The sequence below is a fragment of the Lynx canadensis genome, chromosome E3 (genome assembly GCF_007474595.2).
Source record: "Lynx canadensis isolate LIC74 chromosome E3, mLynCan4.pri.v2, whole genome shotgun sequence".
NCBI lineage: Eukaryota > Metazoa > Chordata > Mammalia > Carnivora > Felidae > Lynx > Lynx canadensis.
The window spans coordinates 31,602,424-31,624,078 of NC_044318.1; the positions used below are offsets into that span (position 1 = coordinate 31,602,424).

General features: G+C 46.9%; 1 protein-coding gene and 1 long non-coding RNA gene across 2 annotated transcripts in view; both read right to left on the reverse strand.

The window, feature by feature from the left end:
• Positions 1-21,655, reverse strand: part of HIP1 (huntingtin interacting protein 1) — a 122,984-nt gene that overhangs the window by 90,943 nt on the left and 10,386 nt on the right. The window lies entirely within an intron of this gene.
• Positions 1,896-15,286, reverse strand: LOC115504468. Its single transcript, XR_003965706.1, has 3 exons — positions 15,276-15,286; positions 9,269-9,275; positions 1,896-2,656 (listed from the first exon to the last, which is right to left on the reverse strand). It is a non-coding gene; the product is annotated as an uncharacterized LOC115504468 (long non-coding RNA).

Consider the following 21,655-nt stretch of genomic DNA (forward strand, 5'->3'; position numbering starts at 1 on the left):
ACCCTGTGACTGTACTTAATGCCACGGAAATTTATACTTTAAAATAGTTAATGGTTAATTGCTTCTGAAGCGAAAATTCAAAAAAAAAAAAAAAAACAAAGTGGTAAGGACAGCTTCTAATAAACAACCAGAAGTTCCTTATTCCCCCCTCCACTCTTCCAAGTCTACTTCCCAAAAGCAGCCTTGTTTTTCACCTCTTCCTTCCGCCTCTAGTAGGTAGTAATACACTTGCTATTTCCAATTATTATGTGTACACGACCTAATTTATTATTTTAAATGTTTCCTAATGACTTCCTATTATGATAGATAAGACAAAATTCCCTTAGATATCCAACTATCTCAACTTCTTCATCTTCTCAATGGTCATACAAATATTTCCGTTAAGTAATCAGTGTTTCAAAATTATGACTGTATAAATGTTCTGCACAGAGATAGGTGGGGAAGGACTACATTTCCATTCTTGTTCCAATTTTTTTTTTAACTTTCCTTAAGTAAAAATTCCTTTGCTATTTTATGCATAACTTTCTACAGACACGTTCTGAACTTCTCTCCCAAATACTCTGCTGCAGGAGATAATCTGTGGGGCGCCGGTGTTTCGGGGAGGCAGCCCTCGGTACCCTCTGCTGCCTCCTTGCACAGGATCCACTCTCCTGCACCTCGTGCTGTCTTCTACCTCTCGTCCTGCTGAAGTGCACCTCCCAGAAAAAAGAATCACGGAGATGCCTTTTCTTGCATCCTTGGTTCTCTGGAAAGATCTGTGTTCTGCTTTCATACTTGGGTATGAAATACTACGCGGAAAATCATTTTCCTCCAGGATGCCGCGGGCATACAACACCTAGCGTCCAGAGTCGCTCTTGGAAAGTTTGATATCCTCCAATTCCCATCCTGTGCCTGTGCCTGGGTGCTCCTCTCTGGACAACTGCAGAATCCCCTCATTAACCCACCTTAGTGTGACTTTTATCATTTGTTGGGCTGGTTACTTGTGGTCTGCAGATACGCTCCCGTACAACTTCTTCCAGGCTCTCTCACTTCTGTTGCCCTCTATTTCTCTTTCTGGAACTCTATTTTCTTTTCTTACTTTCTTTCTTCTTCTTTTTTTTTTTTTTTAGTTTATTCACTTTGAGAGAGAAAGTGCATGCATGTGGGGGCAGAGGAGGGGTAGAGAGAAAGGAGAGAGGGAATCCCAAGCAGGCTCCGCACCACCAACTCAGAGCCCGACTCAGGGCTCGACCCCACAAATTGTGAGATCACGACCTGAGCCGAAATCAAGAGTTGGACGCTTAACCGACTGAGCCACCCAGTTGCCCTTCTGGAACTCTGTTTTTCAATTGGAACCTTTTAGACTGTGCTCCATTGTGTTCTTTATCCGCCTGTGTGTACTTTTCAACTCCTAGTCCTTTTTTGCTACTTGTACAAGATTTCCTGACTTTATCCTCTCTACCTTTCTAATGAAATTCTGAGTTCACTGACCTCTTGAACTCTATGTGAATACTATCTGGAAGTTTCTGAAGTTTTCTCTGAACCTGCATAGTCTTTGTTCCTACAGATAAACTTCTTCCTGATTGTTTATTTTAGTCCCTGGTTAGCTGTTTACATTAGCTTCCGTGTGGAAGTCCAATGGTGGAGCTCATCAGCCAGCACATTTCATTTTCGGGAGAGTGGGCAGGGAGTGAGCCCCACAACGGTGCCTCCCAGAGATCTGGTTGTGAAGGGCTTGTTTCTGAAGTCTTGGGTTCCTCCAGAAAACATCTTCCTTTTTTTAAAATATTTTCAATGTTTATTGATTTTTGAGAGAGAGACAGAGTGTGAGTGGGGGAGGGCAGAGACTGGGAGACACAGAATCCGAAGCAGGCTCCAGGCTCGGAGCTGTCAGCACAGAGGCCGGACCGCGATGCTCGAACTCATGAACCGTGAGATCATGACGGGAGCCACAGTCAGATACTCAACTGACGGAGCCACCCAGTGCCTCAGAAAACATCTTCTGATCACCAGCCGGGGAGGTGGATATTGGTGGCCCATCTGGATGGAGTGCAAGTTCCAGAACTAAACCCTTGTTTTTAGCACCACGGAATCCCCACCCTCTGCCACAAAGGGTCTGTGAGTTAGGATCTCATCCAGGTCTGTTTCTCCAATCTGGTCCACAGCCACAGGATAAATTCCTGTCCATTCTGGAACGCAGCAGGGGGTGGAGGACCAGTTCTTACAGACTGATACCCTCTCCACCTGATTTTAGTCCTGCCACCTCCACCATGACACCTCCAAACTCAGCTGGTCTGGCCCGCAGGCATATCTGCTCTCCTCGTTACTGTCTTCCTTAATTCCTTCCAAAATGTTGGAAGGAATTCCAAATTCCTTCCAACGTGTTGAAACGTGTTATTTGATCACAGGAGGTCTACTCCCATCTTGTCGCTGGAGGTCTTATCATGTTCCTTACTATAATTGTAACCAATCTTGGGAGATGGAGGTATGTAGCCAATCTGCACTTTAGGTGAAATCCTTTGTTGGGCTCTGACGTTATGAAGCCTGTCAGGGTTGAATTATACTCCCTCTGAAACCTGTGCTGAAGCCCTAACCCCCGGTATGGACTACTTGCAGATATTAGTTGAGATGAGGCTCCATTGGAGTAGGTGGGACTTAATCCAATATGACTGGGATCCTTATTTTTTTTTTTTTTTATTTTTTTAAAAAAAATTTTTTTTTTTCAACGTTATTTATTTTGGGACAGAGAGAGACAGAGCATGAACGGGGGAGGGGCAGAGAGAGAGGGAGACACAGAATCGGAAACAGGCTCCAGGCTCCGAGCCATCAGCCCAGAGCCTGACGCGGGGCTCGAACTCACGGACCGCGAGATCCTGACCTGGCTGAAGTCGGACGCTTAACCGACTGCGCCACCCAGGCGCCCCTGGGATCCTTATTTTTTTATTTATTTAATGTTTATTTATTTTTGAGAGAGAGGGAGAGAGCGCGAGTGGGGAAGGAGAAGAGACAGAGAGGAGGACAGAGGATCCGCAGCGGGCTGTGCGCTCACAGTAGACTCTTGGTTTCGGCTCAGGTCATGCTCTCACGGTTGAGAGCCCCTCCTCAAGCTTCTTGTTAGCAGTTCAGTGCCTGCTTGGGATTTGGGATTCTCGCTCTCTCCCTCTCTCTCTCTGCCCCGACCCTGCTTGCTCTCTCTTTCTCTCTCTGTCTCAAATAAATAAATAAACTTCAAAAAAAAAACAAAAAAAAACCCAAACTCAGAGGTCCTCCTCTTCCCCTAAAGCTTCCATCTATGTTCTTCAAGGGTTTTTTCCTTTTAAGGGTCTTTTTTTTTTGTAATGATTGTATTCCCCCTCCCTCTCAAATTTAACGTTTTAATCCACTAGAATTTATCTAGGTGTGGAGCCTGAGGGGAGAATCTAAAATACCCTCTTCTCCCCATGAAGAGCTAACCAAATGCCTAACCACGCCTCATTTATCAAAAGATCTTTCCATCCGTATTGACGTGTGAAGTCCCCTCTGTCATACAATTAATTCATGTGTACATAAAGGTATGTTTCTGAATGATCTATTCTGTTGATCCTTTTTTTTTTTTAATGTTTATTTATTTTGAGAGAGAAAGAGTGTAAGTGGGGAAGGGACCAAGAGAAAGGGAGAGAGAGAATCCCAAGCAGGTTCCATGCCCAGCACGGAGTCTGACTCAGGGCTCGATCTCACAACTGTGAGATCATGACCCGACCCGAAACCAGGAGTCGGACACTCGACTTACTGAGCCACGCAGGCACCTCCTGTTTATTCTTAAGCCATTAATTACGTCAGTTTTAATCATTAAAACGCGTTCCGATATTTAGCAGGGCAAGTTTCTCCTTATCACCATCTTTGCTGATGTTTTAAAGCTACTCTCATTTATTCTTCCAGATAAGTTTGAGAAAAACCTAAGTCCCCAAATAAATCCTCTTACTGGGGTGTCAGTTGCAAACGGGAGAAACATGAATTACACCAGGCAGAGCTGACATTTCTACAAATCCATACTTCCCACCCAGAAACAAAGCGTGTCTCTCCATTAATTCGCCTGCTTTACATCTCTCAGTAAACTTTGTGATTTTCAGCAGGGCCCCTCTATCTAAAATACCCCCCACGCCACTCCTTATCCCGTTACCCTGCTTTCGTTGCTAGTGCTGTTATAATAAGAATGAGAAAAGCAGCTGAGAAAGCTCACCAAGACGCCAGGCAACTGTTCTAAACACTTTCATAAGCATTATCTCACTAAATTCTTGCAGCGGTATGAACAGGGACCCATTATTTCCACTTGCACATGGAAAGCTGAGGCGCACAGAGATCATTAGGTCAAAATCGCAGCAGGTTTCTGACCCAGGCAATTTTACTCTGGAGCCCGTGGTTTTATCTGAAATCAGTATTTTTACTATTCAGCTGTAAAAAGGAATGCGGATGACTTTTTTTTTTTTTTTTTTTTTGAGATAGAGAGCACGTGAGCAGGGGAGGGGCAGAGGGAGAAGGAGAAAGAGAATTTCAAGCAGGCTCCATGCGCAGCACACAGCCTGCTTCATCCCATGATCCTGGGATCATGACCTGAGCCAAAAGCAAGAGTCGGACCACCGAATAAGCCACCCAGGCGTCAGAGGATGCCTTTTATATGCTGGTATAAGAAGACTGCCAAGACAGTCCCTTAAGGGAAAAAGAAAGATTCTGAGCTATCACTTGTAGAAAAAGTGGGCAAGAGGGTCATATTTCAGGATATTCATGTTTCCTTGTACGTGAAAATAAAATAATGTGGAGAGACTCAACCAGAAATTAGTAAATGAGTGGTTCTCTCTTGGAGTTGAACGGGAACAAGGCAGCAGGGGACAAGGGTGGGAGGGAGCCTTTCACCTTTTTTTTTTTTTTCTTACTTAAAAAAATTCTTTTTGGGGGAACCTGGGTGGCTCAGTCGGTTGGGCGTCCAAATTCAGCTCAGGTCATGATCTCATAGTTCATGGGTTCAAGTCCCACATCAGACTCTGTGCTGACAGCCCAGAGCCTGGAGCCTGCTACGGATTCTGTGTTTCCCTCTCTCTCTGACCCTTCCCTTGCCCATGCGTTCCTTCTCTCTCTCTCTCTCAAAAATAAATAAACATTAAAAAAAAAAAAAAAGGAAACACTGTCTTCAATAAATACAATCTATTAAAAAATCTTTTTTAATTAAAAATTTTTCATTTTACCTATTCAAAATTGACATACGTTTTTAAATTTTGAATTTCACATAAAATGCAGGGCAGACACTCAATAAAGGTGATTCGAGTGAATGCCTGGAGATTTCAGATTTTTATAAAGGCAGGGGATGATCTTGCTGCTTTGCTACTCACATACGATCTGTGTTCTAAGATACTTTCCAGCTGGCTGCTGTTGTGGAGGAAAATGTACTATTGATTTTTATACATCTTGCTCCCAGCACTTTTATGCCTGATGCTGAACTTGACCGTCCATTCTCTTTTCCACGGATTCTCCTGGGTTTTCAGTGGCTCGTGCAGGGATCCTGGGCTGGCTCCGTGAACGTGTTTGGGCAGGTCGGGGATGGAAATTCAGAATGTTGGGGATCATGGGGCAGGAGTGCCCCCCATGTGAAAACATTAAGTTACAGTTTTTAAAAAACACCGTGTGAGCCAAACAAAACAAGGCCAGAAGAGAATCTAGCCTCCAGGACGCCAGTCTGCATGCTGCATTCCCTGTCCATACGCTTTTCCCTTCTTTTCTCCTCAGCCCCACCTCTTTGTCCTCTGAAGCCCTCCTGCCCCTGGAAGCCTTCCTGCCTTGTCCAGTCTGCCCAGAACTTCTCTCCTCTTCTCCAGGGCCGTCAGCTTTAGAATCAGGGCCAGCCACGGTGTGGCCCTGAGTTCTTTCATAAGCGACTTGAGACTGGTCATCCTGACTTCCTGGGCTCTTTCCCACCCACTTTGGCATCTTCTGCTTCTGCGGTTAGCGGACTGGAGTGACCGTTCAGCCCACATTCTTCCTTCGGTCTAGGAGGAACTTGAGCTCGGCAAGCAAGTCTCATTCATTCCAGACTCCTAGCACTGCAGGCACTTAGGAAACCTTCTGTGCTGAAGGATGTATGCTTTTGGGGCAGGTAGGCGTGTCAACTAACTTACTTCCTCGGAACCCCGACAGGACTTTTGGAGAACGAGCCAAACCGGACAATGGGATGCCTGCCCTCAAGGGACGTGGCAGACGCTTCCATGAGGGCCGGATCTGGTTTTTACACCTGACACAGAGCGAGCCCTCAGAAATAGGTTTGATGGTGGGCCTTCACGGAGCTTACCATCCAGTCACCCGAAAAACAGCCACAGCAGAGACCAGAGCCAACATGTGAAGAAAGCCAACAAGAAGATGCACGGGACACAGTGAGGAAAGTCTCCTAGGGCTCCACGGTCCTGGAAGGGGGCACCCACGCAGCCACTCGCTGAGAGGTGAATGCCTTTACTCCTAAACGAAAAGGATCGATGCTCCCTCTCCTGAGACGATGAGAACACCCACGTCACATTCTCACAACATCTCGACCACGCACGGCTGTCCTTCTTTTAGAGGTGAGGAAATGGAGACTGGGGGAAAGGACGTGACTTGCCCAAGATGACACGGGGAATATGCCTTGCAGCCAGAATCGAACACGGATCTTTGACTCTGCCTCGGGTGGGTTCTTTCCTGACATTCCCGGTAGGAATTCAAACCCCTGACAAATCCCGGCAGGGGTTTGAGTGATCTCATCTACCAAGGAGAAGCCTCAGGTTAATTTCTATCCCACTGCACTGGGCAGGAGGCCAAGAGTCAACAGTAAATAAGACATATTTTTAAAAAAAGTTTTTTAATGTTTATTTATTTTTGAGAGAGAGAGAGAACGAGAACAAGCTGGGAAGGGGCAGGAAGAGAGAATCCCAAGCAGTCTCTATGCTGTCAGGGCAGAGCCCGACACAGGGCTCAATCCCACGAACCGTGAGATCATGACCTGAGCCAAAATCAAGAGGCAGGCACCTAACCGACTGAGCCACCCAGGTGCCCCAAATAAGACAGATTCTTCTAGTGCTCATGGAGCTCACTCCAGCTTTGGGGGGGGGGGTGGATAATGATGTAATCCCCTTGCCAAAATGACAAGACGATTCTACTCAGTGATAGGTGCCATGAAGAAAACACAAAGAAGTAATACAACAGAGAGTTGGGTGTAACTTAGTTTTGGGGGGAGTATCAGAAGAAGCCCCTTTAAAGAGGCAGCAATTTGGGGGCACCTGGGTGGCTCACTCGGTTGAGCATCTGACTTCAGCTGAGGTCATGACCTCGTGGTTCACGAATCTGAACCCCGCATCGGGCTCTGTGCCGGCAGCTCAGAGCCTGGAACCTGCTTCGGATTCTGTGTCTCCCTCACTCTCTGCCCCTCCCCCACTTGCATTCTTTCTCTCTCAAAAATAAAGAAAAACATTAAAAAAATTAAAATGAAAGAAAAAAGAGGCCGCAGTTGGGCAGAGAACATACGAAGCAGACACAGAGCTTCCAAGACAGGAGCAAGGCGGGCAGAAATACCACGAGGCTGAAGACCAGGGGGCACGAGGCCAGTGAGGATGTGAGGGACAGCACAGAGAGGATGTCATAGCTCACTTCATGAAGGCGGGTTTTATTTTAAGCAATCAGGAAGCCACTAGAAGGTTTTAAGCAGGCAGTGAAAGAATCAGACTTATGTGTTGTTTTTTTTTTGGCGGGGGGGGAGAGGGTTTTCTTAAAGATCTCTCTGGCTGCTTTGCGGAAGATGAATAGTAGGGGACTAACGCTTGGGGAAAGACAGCAGCTGTCATACATAAGATCTTTCTCACGTAATATATAGAAATGTTGGGGAAAAAAAACCTTAAAAATATTAAAACAAGTTTTTAATGTTTATTTTTGAGACATAGAAAGAGACAGCGTGAGTGGGGGAGGGGCAGAGAGAGAGAGGGAGACACAGAATCTGAAGCAGGCTCCAGGCTCTGAGCTGTCAGCACAGAGCCCAATATGGGGCTCAAACCCACAAACCGTGAGATCATGACCTGAGCCGAAGTCGGACGCTCAACTGACTGAGTCACCCAGGCGGCCCCTTAGAAATGTTATTAACATGTAGATGAACATGAACATGTAGATGCAGGTACCAGAAGGCTACTGCAGATGAGATCTGAATACACATGCTATGGAATAAACAAACCAGGTATATGTTATAAGAGACCAAAGTTGAGACCCCTGACGGTGTGTGCATCAGGGATCTGGAACTGAATTCCTGGACAAAGCTGTAAGGCATAGACTCTTGGTGGGGAGCCTAGAGAGAAGCCAGAGTCTCTGACCTGGGTTGCAAGTTCCCTTTCCCTTACTACTCATGTAGTGTGGAAGCCCTGCCCCCAGAAAATCATGTAAAACTGGACTTGGAACCAATGAGCCCTGTAGGGCCTAGAAGAGACAACCATACAACTTTCCCAAGGGACACTTCCATAATACAAGGCACATGCAGGACCCCACAGAATATAATCTGATCTCACAGACAAAAATGACAAAAGATACAGGGAAAATCAAATGCTATACAAAAAGCAGATTCAACAGAGAATAAAGTACCTTGGAACTATAAATACTGGTTCCCCAAAAGGGACTTTAAAATGTTCAACAAGGGGCACCTGGCTGGCTCAGTCAGTGGAGTGTGTGACTCTTGATCTCAGAGTTGTGAGTTCAAGCCTCATGCTAGGTGTGGAGACTGCTTAAAAATAAAATCTTAAAAACAAATAAATAAAATAAAATGTTCAATAGGATAAAGGAAGGAATAGAAACCACAGAACAAAAACAAGACATTACAGAAAAGGAGCAAGTAAGTTTTAAAAAGAACCAAATAAGATATTCTAGAAGTCAAAGAGTAGATTAGACACAATCAAAGAGAGAATTCATGAATAGGAAGATGAATCTGAGGAAATCGCTTAGAAAATGCAGAAAGAAAACTGGACAGGAAATTATGAAAGACATTAAATAAAATGGAATAAATAAAATGAGAAGTTCCACAATACACTTAACAGAAATTGCAAAAGAGAGAATAAAGAAATCAAAGGCAATAATCAGACAAAGGCTGAGAATTTTCCAAAATTAGAGTAAAAGCCAAAACAAGTTCCCCAAATAAAGTAAAACACCCAGTGCCCATGGTACACCACAGTAAAAGAAGAGAAAAGAAAAACTATCAGAGAGAAAGGTAGATTATCCATAAGGGATTGACAATTAGATGAATTAAGTGCCTCAAGACAACAGAAGAGCTTAAAAGCAAGGAAGAAAAAGAGCCAACAGTGTGGTGAGAAGGAAGCAGTATCCTAATCCTGTTCCTTCTGCTCTTCTCCCTCCACCTTGTATCCCAGAAGTTCAGGTGGCAGGAGGGTGAGTGTCCAGGTTGCTGGCTTTTGGAAGGTTCTTACCATGGTACCATAGGCACCTAGCACTGCCACCCTGTCCCACTGCGTCCATAGTTACTGCTTGCAGCCAAGATGACAAGAAGGAAAGTGTCAATTCTGCTCAGTGGGCACTAAAGAGAAACCCCCAAGAATACCAGCATATAGTAATCTAATCTGGCCTTGAAAAAAATGGAAACTTGGGCCCCCAAAGACAATAGGAAAGGATAAATCTTCTGACCAAAAAAGTCTCAACAAAAGGGGCAAAATGAAACAAAAGCAAATGGGCAGAGGAGGATCATCAAACAGAGACTAAAGAAGATTTAACAGCAGAACCAGAATCTAAAAATGAAGGTATTTCAGGCCCAAATGCTGTGGGAGACAAAGCGGTCTTAGACCAATCTCAGTGGTGGTTCTTACATACTCTCTCTCCTACAGTTCTAAGAGGCAGCTTTATCAACATTTTGGGAATGCAAGTTTTCTGTAATAAACTGAAACATATTTTTATTTTATTTATTGTTATTTAGGCGGGGGGAGATAAAAAGCATGAGTGGGGGCCTAGGGGCAAAGAGAGGGAGAGGGAGAGAGAGAATCTTAAGCAGGCTCCAAGCCCAGTGTGGAGACTGACATGGGGCTCTATCACATGACCCTGAGATCATGACCTGAGCCAAAATCAAGAGTCAGAGGCTTAACGAACCGAGCCACCCAGGTGCCCCCAGAAACATATTTTTAAAGAAGCATGGACTCCCACAACATCCCATGTTTTAATACATCTTTAAATAAGTACAATGACTTTTTATTTATTTGTTTACTTTTAACTTTTTAAAAGGTATTTATTGTTAGAGAAAGACACAGAGCGTGAGTGGGCATGTTTTAATACATCTTTAAATAAGTACAATGACTTTTTATTTATTTTTTTTTCATTTTTTTTAATGTTTACTGTTGAGAGAGAGACACACACAGAGCATGAGTGAGGGAGGGCAGAGAGAAGAGGGAGACACAGAATCTGAAACAGGCTCCGGGTTCTGAGCTGCAGCACAGAGCCCGACTGGGGCTAGAATTCACGCACCATGAGATTATGACTTGAGCTGAAGTCGGACACTTAACCGACTGAACCACCCAGCACCCCTTATTTATTTACTTTTTAATGTTTATTTATTCTGAGAGAGAGAGAGAGAGAGAGAGCGCGAGCGCACAAGCGGGGGAGGGGCAGAGAGAGACAGAGAGAGAGAAACACAGAATCTGAAGCAGGCTCCAGGTCCTGAGATGTCAGCACAGAGCCCAATGCAGGGCTCGAACCCACAAACTGTGAGATCATGGCCTGAGCCAAAGTTGGACACTTAACCAACTTAGCTACCCAGATGCCCCAGTACAATGACTTTTTAAGAGATAAAATGTGCTAGTTAATTGTAGAAAAAGCAGAAAATAGTGGAATGTTGGACTAAGAAAGGCTTTGTCTGATGTAAACTTAACATTCCATCCACTTTGAAGGGCATTATAAAAAAAATCCTCTAAAATACACATCACCCAAGTGACAGAGTCATTTTAAATGACCCACCTTCCATATTTGTGTTTTTCTCCTACTATTGTTGTCTCTGTGTCTTCTGTGTGTTCTTTTGTCTCCTTATCAGAATTGCACACTATCTGGGCTAGGGAAGGAAGGTCCAGAATTTCCCCAAACCTGTTAATGGGCCGTGGATATAATGTGTAAGATATCACATTCCGTGTTATCAGGACAGTCCCAATAAAAGGCTTGAGAGTTACAAATATTTGAAGATTCCGAGCTCTGGTGACCTCTACTTGTGGATAAAATGTCTCCAAAGTTTAAGCTGGAACACTGATTAAGTAACTCTTTAGCAAAGTATCGCAATTACATTGCGTAGACTTTTTTTTTTTTTTTTTAATTTTTTTTTTTTCAACGTTTATTTTTTTTGGGACAGAGAGACAGAGCATGAACAGGGGGGGGCAGAGAGAGAGGGAGACACAGAATCGGAAACAGGCTCCAGGCTCTGAGCCATCAGCCCAGAGCCTGACGCGGGGCTCGATCTCGCGGTCCGTGAGATCGTGACCTGGCTGAAGTCGGACGCTTAACCGACTGCGCCACCCAGGCGCCCCTGCGCTTTTTAATACCCAGCATTAACTCATGATGTCTGAGTACCAATCACAAACAAGTACCAATAAAATCTTGGTTATGACAGGGTTGGGGGGGTGGGGTGAAAGAGTGATATATGTAGACATCTTCAGACAAAGACTAAGATAGTTCACTGCAGTTTCTTACAGAAAACAGCTATGAAGTTTCTCTCCCAAAGAGATCATAAATTCAGCCCCAAAGAAAGTTCTGAAGAAGTCCTAAAATAGTCTTATTTATATTCTAGAAGGAATATTTGAGAAATAAAAACATCATCCCCAAGGTTTTATACTCTCTTGATATTACCCTGACCATGCAATGAGCTCAAGGTGAAAGCCAGAGGAGAGTCAGGGGAAGAAGCCATCAGCCCCCATGAAAGCCACCCCCCTCCCCCACATCATGGTGGCCAGCATGAATGGAATTTCAGGCCTCTCTCTGAGGCATGAACTGTTTCCTGGCTTCTGCACCCACTGCTCACTTTTCAGTAAAGATCTCTGGACGCCATCCACTCATGTCTTTGTCACCTGCTGCCAGCACTTGGGAGAGGATAATGTGGGGTGGGTCCCACTCCACCCCCGTCTGGTCCCGGAGCTGGGGGAGGGCAGCTCTCCTGGGCTTGGCGGGGAGGGCACACTCGTCGGAGGTCACTCTCCAGGGCAGGAGTCATTTTTAAATAGAGATAAGGAGGAATTATCAAAAAATGCCTGGCACCAGAAACCTAAACTCCGAGGCCCAAGCCGGCGATCCCATAACTAAGACATTGACACCATACCGTCAGTCTGTTCCTTGCAGACCCATAGAAATGCTGGTGTAACTTCATGCTTCTTTCCAGAAAAAAAAAAAAATTTTCTTCCCCTTCGTCTCTGTTCAGACATAACATCATCAACGCAGCTCTTTAAATATCTGTGCTGGGAGGCTATATTTAGTGACTATTTGGCCCTTAAAATGAGACTGATTTCCTGTGGCAAAAAGTTCTCAGCAGCAAGGAGAAGGCCTGGAGAATTCTGAACTACTAACACACAGCTTCAAGGCTTGAGAGTTTCGGTGTAAGAAAAGGAGGTAATTGCTTTTTCTGGATAGGTGACTGGCACCCAAGATAGGGGGAGAAAAATCATAATAAAACGGTGTGCTTGGTCTGAACACTTCGAAAGGCATCCTCGAGAATGGCCTGCCACAGGGCAACTATGTGAGCCAGTGATCACATACAGTACACAGCCCTCCTTCAGAGAGGCAGGAGGGGCGATCGCTCCACATTCATTCGTTTGTTCACTCATTCATTCACTCACTCATTCAAGTCACTCACGCACGCGCACGCCGGAGCACGCCGGAACCACGCAACAGCCAGGGAGGCACGCACGCAGGCACGGAGGCATCAGGCCTCATCCCTCATGCGTGCCGCAATCATTCATGACTTCTCGCCTCATCACTCACTCATCATTCATGTACTCATTCGACCCTTCACTCCTTTACTCACTCCTCACTCACTCATCTGTATTCACTCACTCATTCATTCATTCCCTCATTCGTCATTCATTCTCTCCCTCATTCATCACTCACCCATTCACTGTTTCATGTACTCATTCGCCCCTTCACTCTTTTACTCATTCCTTCACTTACTCACTCACTCATTCATTTATTCGCTCACTCATTCATTCATTCACTCATTTATCACTCATCATTCATTCATTCACTCTCATCACTCATTCATTCGCTCACTTGTTCATTCACCCACTCGGTACATTTGCACATCTTCCTACTTGAAAGCCCAGGGGCCTAGAGGAGCGCTGGGTCACGTGGCAAACAGGATGCACAAGCCATGGACCCTAGGAGGCCATCCCTAGAAAGGGCTCTCGGGGGAGCACAAAGTGAGTGCTGTGGGGAACCCAGAGGGTGGGGGGCACTTCTGCTGGTGCCATCTGGGAAAGGAAACAACCCTCAGCACTGGCTACTGCTCTGGACCCTCTCCTTGAACCCACTCATTGAGCCCAGATGCCAGTACGTTATCTCCGACCACAGATGAGTAAGTTCCCCAAAGTCCACAGAGATAACAAGTAACAGAGCTGGAGCTGAAACTGAGATTGTCTGACTGCAAAGGGCTTGACCACTCTTTGCAGCAACAGGTGGAGGCTGACGGGGCGCGTCCCCCAGACCGCACACGCGGGTCCCACTCCGATTCTGCCGGAAGACCTGGGACGGTCAGGGAAGCTCCTCGCGGCTCAGGCACAGGACCTCTCCCTCCCCCGATGCAGCCTGGATTAGTCACACTTTCCCTCCTCACAAACCACCGATAGGCCCCCCTGCGTGATCGGCCCCCCTGCGTATGTGCGTCTCCAATGTCCCCCGGATGACCCAAGGGAGCCAGGGAACGCACGTTTACTTAGCCCTGACTAAGCTCGGCCAAGCAACATGCCATTCCTTTTTTTTTTTTTTTTAACATTTTAGTTTGAGATAATTTTAGACTTTAAGAAGAATTGCAAAAATAGTTCAGAGTTCCCGTACATCTTTGCTCAGCTTCCCCTTACACTAACTAACATGTCACATAAGCATAGGAAAATCATCAAAGCTAAGAAGCTCACCTGGGTGCAATACTACCAACTATGTACTACAGAATTCATTTGGATTGCTTCCTGTGTTCCCACTATTGTCCTCCTTCTGCTCCGGGACCCAATCTGGATCCCACTTCATACTGTCTCGTCTCCGGTCTGTGGCAGCTCCTTAGTCTTTCCTGGTCTTTTAAGACCTTGACATTTTGTTGTTTAATGTGTATATTTGAGAGAGAGAGAGAAAGAGAGAGAGAGACAGAGACAGAGCACGACTGGGGGAGGGGCAGAGAGAGGGAGACACAAAATCCGAAGCAGGCTCTGGGCTCCAAGCTGTCAGCACCGAGCCTGACGTGGGGCTTGAACCCATGAACCATGAGATCATGACCTGAGCTGAAGTCGGTCGCTTAACCAACTGAGCCACCCAGGCGTCCCAAGACCTTGACGTTTTTGAAGAACTGCTAGTCCGTTATTTTGTAGAACATCCCTCACTGGCTTTGTCTGATGTTTCTCATGATAAGATTGGGGCTACGCACTTTTGGCAAGAAAACCACTCGGGTGATGTGCCCAGTTCAGCGTATCTGTCAGGAGCCATTCATTTTCACATACCCGTTTCTTGGGTTTCTCTGGATACTCAAGGCAGCCCCATGAGACAGGTATTATTATCCCCGTTACACAGATGGGAATATTGAGGCAAAGAAATTAAGGCACTTGCCCGAGGTCACTGGGGTGATAAGCAGCAGAGACAGGATTTGCACCCAGTTCTTTCTAGGACACACCAAGCTGCCATTTCACTTCTTTCCAATTTAAACTCGTTCATATGACCTTGACTGGAAGAAATTGGACTTGAATGGTTAACCTAATTATTCCTAGTCTTACAGATAGGATTCTAAAACCGATGACTCCTACCAGCTAACATATATTGAGCGCCTACTATTTGCCGGGCATAAGGCTTCATGTTTCATCCCTAAAGTATCTTGCTCAAAACCTTGCCACAACACAGTGGAGTTGGTGCTGCAGGGGCCTGATCCCTTATCCCAAACTTCTGGGGTCATGTGTGTCTGGGGAGTTAGAACTTCAGGGTTTGGGCAACACCCTCTGATCAAACACGGTCATCTTTGCAGCATATCGTAGGACCTTCCATTCTAAGACGGGCACATAACAAAGTCTACAAACAGGCCCAGACAAGTACAGGTCGGGTACCACACTCTGAAATAAACCTGTAGTCTTCCAGACCTTCGGGATCTCAGAACTGCAGACAAGGAATTGTGGGCCTGTACTATTACATAAAGTCATTTGCAAATGAGGAGGCAGAGGCTGGGAGGGTCTCAGGGCCACTCATTACCCAGCCTGCCCCTCACTCTGAGGCCTAAGGCAGAATAGTAGCTGAGAATTTACCCCAGGCATTTAAGACTCTCTCCTACCAATGGGTTTTATTTCCCATTTCCCATGAGAAAAGACATTCTGAATACGTTCAATGGCACGGAGAATAAATAGAAAGAAACCCCAGGCTCTGAGCCGTCCCCTGAGCAGGGTGTGAAGGAGATGACCACACCGTCACCAGTCCCCATCATCGCTATGACAGTTACTGTTTTTCTAAGGCATTAGAGGAAACTTTTTCTTTCCATAAAAATATCATTAGTGTCATCAGATCAGTCTTGTCCAATCAGCCCCAAGTTCTGCTTCCAACGAGGCCCCCAAAGGGGTCTGTGAGGTCCAGGTCTTTCCCTATGACATAAGGATACCCTTAATTGCTCAGACTTTCCTTCCTAAAAGGTCACGGCTAAGTCATCTGTGAGTTGATGCAGACTCCTTATGGCCCTATACGGTTTGGCTGACTTTGCCTCTCGAGTTAGGTGGGCCTTAATCCCCACTGTGCACAGGGGGGCACCCCTTCACTTGCCCTATAATTACTTTCCAGTTAGAGGTTTGGGAAGAAAGTTCCAGACAGCAACAATCATCGCTGGTTGACGTCACCTTCGCGATTGCTGACTTCCCTCCAACCTCCTGCTCATTCGCCTTCTCACTTGACCTAGGATGGGGAAACCGAGGCAACCCCCACCATAATGAGTAAGTGGAGATTTGCATATTAAGGGAGAGCTGTGGATGAATCAGTGGTAAGCACACAGAACCCCAAGCAAGCAAATGAAAACAATTCATTAGTCTCGGAATAACAAAAACTTAGGCAGGAAAGGAAAAGACACCACGTATACTCAGCTGCTCCTGGCATTTCCAGGGTCGTGATAAAGTTGACACTGAATAGAGAGTTAAAACTCTAGCGGCACAGAGGAGGAAAAGTGTCCTGGGGATGGGGGGAGCATATATGCAGATGAAAGCTAGATCTTTACCTTCCAGAATGGCAGGTTCACAATAATGGCTATAATGAGGTTCACAATAATGGCTATAACGAAAGCAGTTTCAAGAATTAAAAATGGTGTGCTTCTGGGAAGCAGGAAATAGTTGGGGAGGAGCAAAGTGCTGGACCAGGACATTCCTGGATTGTGGTGACAAGTCTGAGTTGCTATCTGACCCTTGAAACTGTGTACATGCAGACCTTCAACGGAAATAAAATCACACAACTGGTCACAGGCAGAGCCGCGACCCAAACCCCAGCGTTCTGCCCTCCTGTCTGTGCCTTCGCTTCGGCCTTTGTCTTTCCAGACTAGACAATTCCTTCTGCATGCCCTCTGTCATCTTAGCCGACATTTGAGCCAGCCCTGGGACTTAGGACCAGAAAGACAGATTCCTCCAAGCACGCCATCCCTCCCCAGGTCTGGTGCAAAGGCGGGCCAGTGTGTGGGGGGTCATGGTCCAGGCAATCGCCTCCTGAGATCTCCTGGTAACTCTTCCTGTGGTTCTGTGCCCACCCTTGAAAATGTGGGATTTCCTCATCTAGGGGACCCTCAACTCAGGCGTCCTCAGGCAGCAGACCAACAAGGAAGCCAAGATCCATTCATTTACTTATCTCACAGCCATGAGCCTACCCCGTGCCCAGTAGTACACTAGTCCCCCAAATTTAGATGTGCTTAAGTACTAGTAAGAGAATCGTAATATCAGCTGATACTTCTTCTTTTTTTTTTTTAAGTTTATTTGTTTATTTTGAGAGAGAGAGAGAGAAAGCATAAGCAGGGGAGGGACAGAGAGAGAGGGAGACAGAATTCCAAGCAGCCTCTGCACAGTCAGCACAGAGCCTGATGAGGGGCTCGAACTCACGAACCACGAGGTCATGACCTGAGCCGAAGTCAGACGCTTAACTGATGGAGCCACCCAAGCACCCCACGAGCTGAAACATCTGAGTGCTCGCTATATGGATGGCAATGCACTGAGCGTTTTCTTTGCATTATGTCATTTAATGCTTTCAACCGCCTATGAGGTAGGTATTTTCATTACCGTAGATGCTATTCCCATGGCTCTCTGCTTAACTGAGTCAGATCAAGCTATGCCCACCAGCGTCTCTGTAAAGCAGCCTGCCTGGAACCCATGGCAGGTGACCCGCCGGACCTAAAGCCCATGCTCCTAACCTTTACAGAGTCTTGGGGCACAACCTGGACCCAGACACAAGGCTGGGTCTGCCTCAAATCTGGGCAAGGATTTGCAGAATGGACCCTAGGCAAGTTGAAGTTTCTTTTCTAATCCTCACTTTCCTCTGGGAAACTGGACTGGATCAGAGGCCACACCTCAGAAAATGGGAGGCACCAGGGAGGGAAGGTCAACGCGTGAAGCAGGCTGGCAGAAGACAAAATGGCACCCTTTTGGACACCCTGCGTGGCCTTTGAGTCAGCGTCAAAGAGCTTTTCTGGAAAATCATTTTTGTCATGTGCTACCACCTTGGCCTAACGGACTAACCCCGGGAAGCCCAAGATCAGAAGTTGCTCCTGGAGTTTTGCAGTGCTCAGACTATGCAGATGTACCTGGTGGTCCTACAGAAGATCGTGCTTGGGCAGAAGTGACCAACTGCAAAAGACTTCTCACTAGGTAATTTTCCTGTGTGAGTGACTTTGGAAGGCCAGTTCTTGGTTGGCGGGGAGGCACAAGACCCTCTCTGACCAATGCAGAAGAAGTTACCCATAGAAGTTAAGTGCAGCCAGGGCTACAGAGGAAGGTCTCACAGAGAAGGAAAGCCAAACAGAATTCCGTGTTCGAAGCTGAGAAACGGGACAGCAAAACTGGAATAACAAGGGCCAGGTGTTGTCAAAAGACAGTCAACTCTCACAGGGCTGCTGCTTTAGTCAATAACTGTGCTTTCACAGAATCACCAAGTCTCTCAACCTTCGGGGTGATCTCAGCCAATCCCCTTCATTTCACGACTGTGACTGAAGACCTGTATGTAGGAGGTAGGGACCACGATGGAGCAGGGGGAACCACAGCCAGGAGAAGCAAGACTTCCTGATTCTTTTCTTTTTTTAAGTTGATTTATTTTGAGAAAGAGAGAGACAGAAAGTGAATGTGGGCAGAGACAGAGGGAGGGAGAGAGAATCCCAAGCAGGCTCCACACTATCTGCACAGATGCCCCACACAGAGCTCGAACTCACAAACTATGAGATCATGACCTGAGCTGAAATCAAGAGTCGGACATTTAACCGACTGAGCCACCCAGGCGCCCCCCCCCTTTTTTAAAGATTTTATTTTTAAGCAATCTCTACACCCAACATGGGGCTCGAACTCACAACCCAGAGATCAAGCGTTCATGCTCTGCCGACTGAGCCAGCCAGGTGCCCTGAGGGTTCCCAATTCTTAATTCAGTGCTAAGGGAGCTCCTGGCTGCCAGGACTACCCAGGCACACTCCAGACCACCCTGGTGACCCTGAAGAAGGACCAGCACGCTGCAGGGCCACCCCGAGGGAAGCTGTTCATTTATCACCACCTCTGATTCCTGACCACAAGTCAGCTCTCTTTCGAGCAAAGACGCCATCATGATCGTAGAGAAAACAAAGGGATTTCTCACCCGCCTTTTTTAATAGACAGCACAGGGCTTGATCAAGAAAAAGAAAAAAGTAAGGTTAAGTAAATTATATCTGTGACCCTCACACTTGGAATTGCACCAAAGGACCCCACGGCGCAGCAGGAAAGAATGTTTGAACGGCTGCTGAATTGTTTTCCCAGGATAAGATTTCTGTGAATAGGCACCAAGTGTGGAAACGCAATGTTTTATCTATGGCCACAATAAGCACAGATGAAATAACAAGTGTCCCTCCGGGTTTAAAAAGGGTGGCCTGTCTGTGCAGCGAGGCAAGGGCTCCATGAGGTTTGTTGTCCCAGAGCGTGAGTTACCTGTTATCATCCCGTATCGGCTTCTTATCGCCAAAGTAACAAATTACCACCAATTTAGAAGCTTAAAACAACGCCCGTTTATCAGCTCTCGGTCCCGCGGGTCAGAAGGCTAACTCGGTTTCACTGGGCTAAATTCAAGGTGCTGGTGCAGCTGCGTTCCTTACTGGGAAAAGTTCAGATTCCTCTCCCTATCTTAAGGTCCTTAATTACATCTGCAAAGGCCCTTTTCGCCACGTGAATGTGGTGGGAGGGGGGCGTGTATTATGTTGCCTACCACATCCTTGTCATCCCACCTGTGGGACACACTTCCGGAATACTGGCTCCCAGCAGCACACCGCCTCTTGCATGCACAAGCCTCTTTCTGGAAAGCGTCCCTCCCACTGAATCCTCCGCTCCTAAAACAGGCTCTCCTCTCCCTACCACCGTAGACAAACCTACAGCTTCAGTCCAATGTGACAGAGACCACGTACATTCACCCCAGCATGGGGCACCTGCCTTGGAATGGCATCTGGGCCCTATTCCATTTTCGGTTAGAGCAACAATCAAATACAGTCAGGTCCTCAATACGCATTATGAGCTCACTCAGCAAACATTTGTTGAGGGCCTGCGGGGCCCTGAGCATCGTGCTTGGGGTGGGGGCTACAAAGAAGGCTAAGCTACAGGGAAGCTCAAGTGGAAAACGTGGGAGCGGCATTCTAGGCCAAAAAGAATGGTGTGCCACCTGGAGACACACAGAGGCGTGAAGCAGTGGGCTGCTGGGATAGAGTAGGGCTGGGGGGGAGGGGGTGTGGGGCGCAAAGTTTGGCTCTGTGCAATGCCCATATGCTTGAGTTTCAGCTTAGAGTGACAAAGAGGCTTTTAAAACATGGGGTTATAGGGGCGCTGGGTGGCTTAGTCAGTTGAGTGTTCGACTTTGGCTCAGGGCATGATCTCGCGGTTCGCGAGTTTGAGCCCCACGCTGGACTTGCCGCTGTCAGCCTGTCAGCGCAGAGCCCATTTTGGATCCTCTGTCCCCCTTGCTCTGCCCCTCCCCGGCTTACGCTCTCCCCAAAATAAATAAATATTAAAAAAAATTAAAACGTGGAGTGATACAAGCAGGTATGCCTTTTAAAACAGAACTCGTTAAGACAGCCAAAGGGAGGGTAGATCTCACGAGGGGCGACGCTGGATGGCAGGAAGGCCAGCTGGGCTGTGCGAGACGTAGCCCAGGCTCCAGAAAAAGGCCTGAGCTAAGGCAGAAGCAGCGGGTGGCAAAGCAGGAGCGATATGGACAACAATCGAGGAGTCAAGAAGACACAACTGGACTCCATGCCTAGCCGCAGGGGCGCAGAATGCGGGGAGGTCAAAATGGCCGCGAGAATTTCAGCTTCAAGGGTCAGGGATGGTTATAAACTGGGATCTCTAGAACTGAGAACAAAGGACCGTGAGCCAGTTTGTGGCAGGAGACAAAGTTCGGGTCTAGGTGTGTTGGGGTAGTTTTGTTTTTTATCAGCAGTAATGGGCTTAAGGCTGTACAGGGAGGTCCCTTCCTGCAATAAGAATCTCAAGAAAACAGGGCACCTCAAGTCACTTCCCAGCATGAGTCAGGGAGCTGACGTTCAAGAGGAAGTCCCCTGAGAACCACCCAGAGTTACGTCAGACAGCTGGTCTCTTCAGGGGCCCCGGCTCTTGCTGGCTCCAGTCGTGCTCCCGTGAACCCAGAGTCAGGGTGTACTTCTTAGGGTTCACAGTTCAGAACTGGGACCAAAAATGGCTGACACTCATCAGGGCTTCATTCAAAATATTTCATCCTTCATTCTATGGACCCTTATCAAGAGTCACTCGGGGCCAGATGCTGGGTCAGGAGCCTGAGGCTTCAAAGATGAATAAGGTTCTCAACACAGAGTCTTGGCATGCCTACCAGGTGCCAGGCCCGGAGAGGTAGAGTCCTGGGCTGACCTGTAACTTCAAGGGAAGTTGCCCTGCATCTTGCTCAGAGGCAAAACCACACAGCTCATGCCTGTCAATCTCTTTCTGAAGGATCATGGAAAATGGGAGGGAAGAATATAGCATCGGTCAAGACGGACCCAAGAAAAACCAGAGAAAGCATTAGTTTCCAGATCAATATGGCAGAAGGGCCACATGACAGGCAGTAAGACGTAATCACACACACACACACACACACACACACACACACACACCAACAACTGTCTAAACTAAGAACTGTCATTGTGGGTTGGCCCCAGGGACCATGCAGCAGGACAGGGACCTCACAGAACCACTGTTAGAAGGTCAGCGTTTCAGCCATGTTCCCTCAAGACATCCCCCAAGCT